Source organism: Lactuca virosa, chromosome 4, assembly GCF_052849685.1.
Source record: "Lactuca virosa cultivar CGN04683 chromosome 4, Lactuca_virosa_CGN04683_v6, whole genome shotgun sequence".
NCBI lineage: Eukaryota > Viridiplantae > Streptophyta > Magnoliopsida > Asterales > Asteraceae > Lactuca > Lactuca virosa.
Window position 1 is genome coordinate 238,144,760 of NC_136429.1, and position 7,692 is coordinate 238,152,451.

A 7,692-nucleotide genomic window follows, 5' to 3' on the forward strand; every position below is an offset into this window, starting at 1 on the left:
GGATTTTAGGAGGATAAAAGCTCAGGTTGAGGGTTATGAGGAGGACTTCCTTGTCTTCTCTTGTTTAATTGGGACATGGAAGTCTAAGTCATGACGCAAAGGGCTGATAGGGATAGTTATGTCTTGCAGTTCAATGTGTGTCTATGTTAGGCTGCGAGAGCTATTAGTGGATAGACGATTGGGGGTAAGCTCTTGAGCTGTTAGTGGTAAGCAGATCAAGGGTAAGCCTAAAGGTCATTGGTTGTTAGCGAATTGGAGGAAAGAACGAGAGCAGTTAGTGGTTAGCGGATTGGGGGTAAGACCGAGAGTTGTTAGTGGTTGGCAGGTTGGGGGTAAGCCCGCGTGTTACCAGTGGATAGCAGATCAGGGCTATTAGAGTCGAGTGGGTACATGGTCTAGTGATGAAATCGATTAGTTTCCATTCAAGTTTCATTAGTAAATTTATATGTGAGGCTATCGATGACGGTGGTCGGCCGTGGGTTCCATAATTAGGTTACGAGTAGGACGACGCTCGGCCAGAAGGATATCAGACCGATCAAATCTATGGATTTTTGGTCGGTATGGTTGATGTTGATAGGGTTTTGAGCATAACAAGCAAATCCTATGTGTGCATGAAACCCTAATTCTTGGATCTACGTTTTCTCTAATAGAACATACAACTATTGAACATCACATAGAAAACCCTAGGAGGACTATGTAATTTTATAAAATCATAACTAAGGTAAGTAAACATACCTTTGATTGTTATGTAGCAATAACAATGAAAATCCAAGTCTTCTTGAACCTTGAGAGCAAGCGTCACAAGTGTCAAGCCTCTAGTACATTACACCCAAACTAAGCAAGAAGATGAGAGAGGAGAGAGGAGGAGCGAGCTTGAAATTTTGGCTGCTCTTCTAGGGTTTCAGGAGGCAGAAATTATGAAGGGGTAAAGACCTTTATATAGGTGATGTAGCTTAGAGCCAAAGCTAGGGTTTAAGGAGGAAACCCTCACACCCCCAAACCGGAACGGCGGAAACGTCCGGGGACGGAGGACGTCATGTTTAGTATCACAACACATGCATCATAGTAATAAAAGTAAAAAACAACCATTTCATTAGAATGAAAGTGTTTACAAAGTATGTGGTTCACATAAGATAGACTCCAAAAGTAAATAACAAAACAAGACATGAAGCTACTATGCTCCATCTTCTGAATCCCAGTACGCGTACCTGCCTACTAGTTTCCAGAGAATACAAGTTATTTTGAAAGAGTAGATCAGCGTTTAAACTGGTGAGTAAAAATGGCTCTACAATCCGTTCTATGAGTACTAAATGGATAGAAGTTATATAAAACCCAGAGTAAACAGACAATCGATTATGTGAATCTGCCCTAACCCCACAACCAAACAAGGAACCGGAAATGAGGCGGAAGTCACACATCCCATTGTTTGTTAGATCTTCGTTGTATATAACCCTGGTGTATTCATTTGGTACTCACGGAGTTAACTGTAATAGTTCCTTTATATTTGATGAAAACATTCTTTAAGAAAAAACCCTTTTTTCCTTTAGTAAAAATGGTAACCACAAAAGTTCCTTCTATAATCACATAGTTTATACTAGCTATATATAATCTAATATCGAACGGACAGTTAACTGGGTGAATTTGCCCTATGCCCACAACCAAACAAGGAACAGGAAGTATGGCGGAAAGCACACATCCAACTGCCTATCGTATATTAATTATATATAACCTTGTTGTATAAACTAAGGTATTATGGAATTAACCACTAAAGGTCCTTTAAGTTATATTGGTTTAATAAAACGGATTAAACCCTTTTACGGATAAGTTTCTAGTTTTGTCTATCAAATGTTCTATTTGAAAAGTATGTTTTGTACTAGAAAATGGTGTATTGAGTTTGTATACTATGACCTGACCCATACCTGGTACTCCTTATGATTACTTGGTGTATACGGAATATATATATATATATATATATATATATATATATATATATATATATATATATATATATATATAGCTAAGATCGAATAGATAGTAGACTGGGTGAATCTGCTCTAGGCCCACAACCAAACAAGGAATAGGAAATGAAGCGGAAAGCAAACATCCTACTGCCTGTCGGATCCGATTAATATATATCCCTAATGTATCTACCAAGGAATCATAAAGTTAGCATTATAGGCCCCCTTCTAACTGAATGTACTAAGACTCGACTGTTCTGCTTGTCGTTTGTAATGATGTAATTTTTCCCTAGTTTATTACTATCTTTACTAGAAGATAGTTTGCATTAACTTTTATGTGAGAATATCACAATATGAATGTAATGGGAAAATGAAAGTATACAGTAGTATTGTATAAAATAACTATTGAAGTAGTGACTACCTTAAAACCAGTTTGTTAAATAAGGTTATAATGTGATGAGGTTGTAACCATACTGATATGACACGTGTTTAACACGACGACCTAGTGGCGCCGAAACTGGTGTGGCATTTGTCACCCGTAGACTTGCAGTTCCCACTGTAGCTAGAAGCAAGGTGTGGGGTGTCAATCTCGTATAGATCTATACACAAACTCATGCTCTCCCTCCAGAACACTCTGGTTACAAAACGCGACCTAACAAGTATATTTCTAAGCCGTGAAGTAGTGGTTTCACTTTATTGTTATCTTGTTCTTATTATAGTATGTTCCTCCTTGAACTAGTTATAGTATGTTCCTCCCTGAACTAGTTATAGTATGTTCTTCCCTGAACTAGTTATAGTATGTTATGTTGGGTTTTGAGCATTCTAACACTCCTATGGTGTACATGCAACCCTTTAAACCTTGGATCTATGTTTTCTCTATTATACATACAAATATTAAATATTCGAAGGTTTCATCCTAACTAGCATATTATGAAGCACCTATACTACAAAGTTCTAGTTAGATGACATACCTTTTGATGTAGCTTGATGTCTTCAAGCTTTAAGAGCTTAGCCCCAATAGTGTGAAAACCTCAAATGGAATCACAAATCACCAAAACACCTTGGAAGAACTTGAGAGAATATGTATGCACACTAAAATCGGCCCACTCTTATTTTCACACATTTGTGCCAATTTTGTGAGCCAAGGACCCCTTTATATATTATGGAGGATTAGGGTTACATCCATGTAAACCCTAATACCCATGACCTTTCATTTACATAGGATCCATGGGTTAAAATTTCCATGGACCATCCATGAAAGCTTATCCCAACCTAAATGAACTTGGCCCATTCCATATATATAAGAGTCCATATTTAATTAGTTCTTTTTGATCACTTAATTAATTCTAAATTAATTCTTGATCAAGACTATTTAAATAATATGATTCCATATTAATATATTAGAACTTATAATATATTAATATAAATCATAAATATACTATTCTCAAAAGACTATCCATATAAATTGTGTCGGTGAAGTGCAACCCAAATGGACCATGCCAGGTCGGGTCAAGTACATACCAAATATAGTTATGGACTTAGACATTAATCCAACAGTCTCCCACTTGGATAAGTCTAAAACTATTATTGAGTATGACTTCAAACCTAACTGGCAATCGTAGCTCTTAAAGCCGTTTTCGAACTCTGACCTTGTCAATGACTTGTCCATTAGATAAGGGATCATATATTCCTCCATTATAGATATCATATGGACTGAGACATGGATTATAATCATTCTCTTTGTCCATTTGTTGTTTCCCGATTTTCGATTTATGATGACTGACTGATTGAACAAATCAAATCAGTCCTGGCTTGGCCAAGCACTCACATGTGTCATCGCTAAATCATCGAGGGGCCCACAGATATCGCTTTTATCCCGAAGATAAAAGGAATGGATAAACTTCGACTCATATGGCTTGTTCTACTACTTGTTGAATCATACACAAAGGCACGGTTTATAACATCGAGTTACCAAATGCATTTTCATGCAATCAATGTATAACCAACTCATAGTAACAACTCATATCTCTAGGTTTGAAGAATATAAGATATTATCGTCTCATGATCACTCGTGATAAAATCCATGAAGTGATTCAAATGAGCGCGGGTTGAATCCAATACTTAGAACTTATGAGCACTCATGAGTGTTGTAGCACCACTTTGTCCACCAACTTGGACCTCTACAAACCAACCCATGACAGTCTTGATTCATATCTACTTCCAACATATGACCGACTGTGGATGGTTTGAATAACTTAATCATTCAGGAAGAGCGACTTAGTTATTCTGGAAGTCAAAACATGCAAAGTGAAACACAAGAATAAATGAATCAAATATGGTATCAAACCCTATGAATATAAATAAACACTTTTATTTATCACCATACTGATTACTCATTATTCATTGTTTCGGTTTTATCAACTTTATACTTGAATTAAAAACACTAGTTGTCCCATGCTCCAAGCATGTACACTATGTTTTTCTTAAACAATAGCTTTGCCATACACCAAGTATGCACTCTATGTTTGTCTATGATCCTTACTTTGTGAAATAAACCAATTGAACATAATTTCAATGATTCTAATTTCACACTCCCAAATCCTTATCGAAAAATGTGAGAATTTCAAATTCCTATCATTTATCGAAATCTGTTTAGATTTTAAACTTATATGCACTGACCCTCCTGTAATGAATATGTACAAAGTCACAAAGACTTGTCAACAGTCATTATAAGGTATTCCAATGGAGATCAACTCCATGGAAACTAAGTCTCATATTCAAAGTACATTGCTTTGGACATGCTTCTTGCATTAAGTTTTCTAATCTTACACAGATAACTTCCACCTATGGAGACAACTCCATATTCTCATTTTGACTATCACTTCTGAATAAGAGATGCCTCTTTTCAGAATATGTCAATATCGTCCTTCCAAAATTAGCACTATAGTTCCAACTGTCCCTGAGCAACCAATCTTTGGTAAACCTTAGATTGTCCTCGACAATTGCTTAATCATTTTAGTCATATCCAATTCTAGACCTTTTCCCTTCTTAATGCCTCTGGGCATTTTGGAAAATTTAGAAATGGCAAATATTATAGCACATGCAATCGATCCTGTACCCAAAGCAAATGGTACACGATTCATGATGTCTCACATAAAGACATTATTCTAGACCAATCTTTTGCTACAATACTTTTATTTGCCATGTTTTCAAAATTTGACTATAAAGAGGGACACCGTAATCATAATCGAATTTTGAGAACGCAATATATAGAATTTCATTAAGTTGAACCAATCCAACATGAAATTCATATATATATTCTTGACTAAAGATGATTAAGGTCTCAATCTAAGCCTTTAGAACTGAAATGAAGTATATCCTCTCCCTTAATTATAGCAAAACAACTTTTTCAATCCCTGCAGCCTCACGAATTGAAACTTTTGTTTTCTATAATTAACATTGCTAACTTGCAACACTAACAATAATTATCATGCTCCTACTAACATGATGATTATTAGCATAACACTTATGCTCCCACTAGCTTTGACCTGTACTCAGAAATCAACTAGACTTCTAGAAATCAATACTTTATTGACTTTCTTACCAAAGTTCAGATTTCTGATACGAGATGCTTTGATAAAACTTTATCAAAATCATACACCTTTCCTTAGATAGCATGCATGTGTGTCTAAACAATTTCAGAACTATGAAAAAGGATGCCGTAATCATAGTCTCAATTGTTTAGACCTTTTGCCATCTGCTTCAAATCTACTTGGTGGAAGTGTTTCCTCACCATCATTTTCATGAATCGGAGAGAAACCTTATGACCCTTAGATTTTATGGTGTATGTGTTCTTATCCATGTGAATTGTCAAAACCATAGTCACAAGACAAGGATAATGACAAATCCAAACTCATATGGACTGAACTTATGCAATCTTAACTTCTTGCCACCTGGCAGTACAGGGCCTGCCATTGCTTCCAAGTTGTTATGCAACTAATTGAGAACTTTCAGAACTCCTATGCAAAGCCAAATTTAAATGGAATGGGCACAGAATATGTCAACACGATAGGTTATAAACCTCAAGTCGTGTGCTAGTGAAGAACCTCAGGTTTTATTATTGATTAGTTCTTGAAATTCTTTTTAGGATCTTTAAGACTCCCACTATACTCCTGACATATAAGACTATCTTGCCAAATATTCAAGAGATAGTGCGGATTCTTTATCAAGACAAACACTTCACACAATTGGCCTTAGTTGGTCTTTGTTTTATCCAAAACATCACAACTTACCAATTTCAAATGTACAAGAGTAGGACACTTTTACTCTTACATTTGACAAGTGTTTTAAACCTTTCTTTAAGATATGTCACTCAAGTTACAATCTTGGAGTATGACTCTAAGAATTGTTTTGGAACGAAGTATGACTCATCTTCCTGATCTAACCATTTCAACAATTCATGACTCCTCTTCTTAGTTATAAGAATGCACTAAGATGACCTTTAGAGGACTAATTGTGATATGATTTCTAAATCATTAAGATGATCACAAACATGATACTAAAGTACTCTCCCATCTTTTCAGATTTGAGAAACTTTTATCTTTCTACCTAATTTGATTCTTCCCATTCGTTCTGCCATACATTGAGACTTGTTTCAGAATTATACTTAAACTTGTAAGTATAACCATATTTACTAAACTTTAGTAAATCAAATAGTCTTAACGAGCTTTGTGGTGGACATGACCAATGCACAAGAATGTGTACTCGATCCCTTTAGTCCTTCACTTGACTCACACATCCATGTGAACAAGTAATTAGTCTTGATTTTCCAATGCTTGAAACTTCTCATTCATCGTACTATTCAACTTGCATGATTCCAAGTTTCGGTCCAATTGAAACTTGGGCGATGAGGAACTTTCCTGATTTGGTAAATTTAGACACTACCACAAATGAAAGAATCAAATCCATTTTCCAATATTGCTGTCAGTGGAATCATATAAGCAACAATTTTCCACAAATGCCATTGTAAGGATACTTCAAATAAATAAAATTAAACAATTTTCTTTTTATTTTAAAACTTTTCGGAAAACCTTATCCTTACAATCCACATGGAAAATTGTTTTTATCTATTCCTTAGCAATATATCATAACTTCTTAAGCAACTGCTCAAAATTCTGATGCGATCGAAATCTACCTTCACGATCAGAATCAACATATACTTCCTTTAAGATTTCTCTCTATTCTTTGATTCTTAAAACATCAACATGTGACCCAGTAACATCATGTAATGAGGATCTCAGAATAGAACTTAACAGAGTTAGATAATGGGCTCTACCTGATGTAGAGTCAAACTTATTAACTTTAACATCCTTAGGTAAATTTGGCAGCTTTGCAATCAACGCCCCTTCCTTTGGCAAAATAAACATATGGACCCTTTGGTAATGGGACTATCTCAGACTTAGCCTTTCTCTTTACCATTTGGTCAACCGGGTTGACTATGGCCAATCCCTTTCCATTGGGAAGAGAATGGTTTTATTGGATTTCCAGTGTCACCATTGTCAATGTCCATAAAGTTTTTGGGAAGTTGATCTTCTAATCAAATTTGCTTTACTATCGTTCCAAATCATTGCTGATTCAGCAGCACCAAGCAAATAGATATGATCATTAAGGTTCATGTCATAGTCTGTTTCATAGTAGTCCCAAAGGAACTCACTATGTGACTTAGAAAGTGATT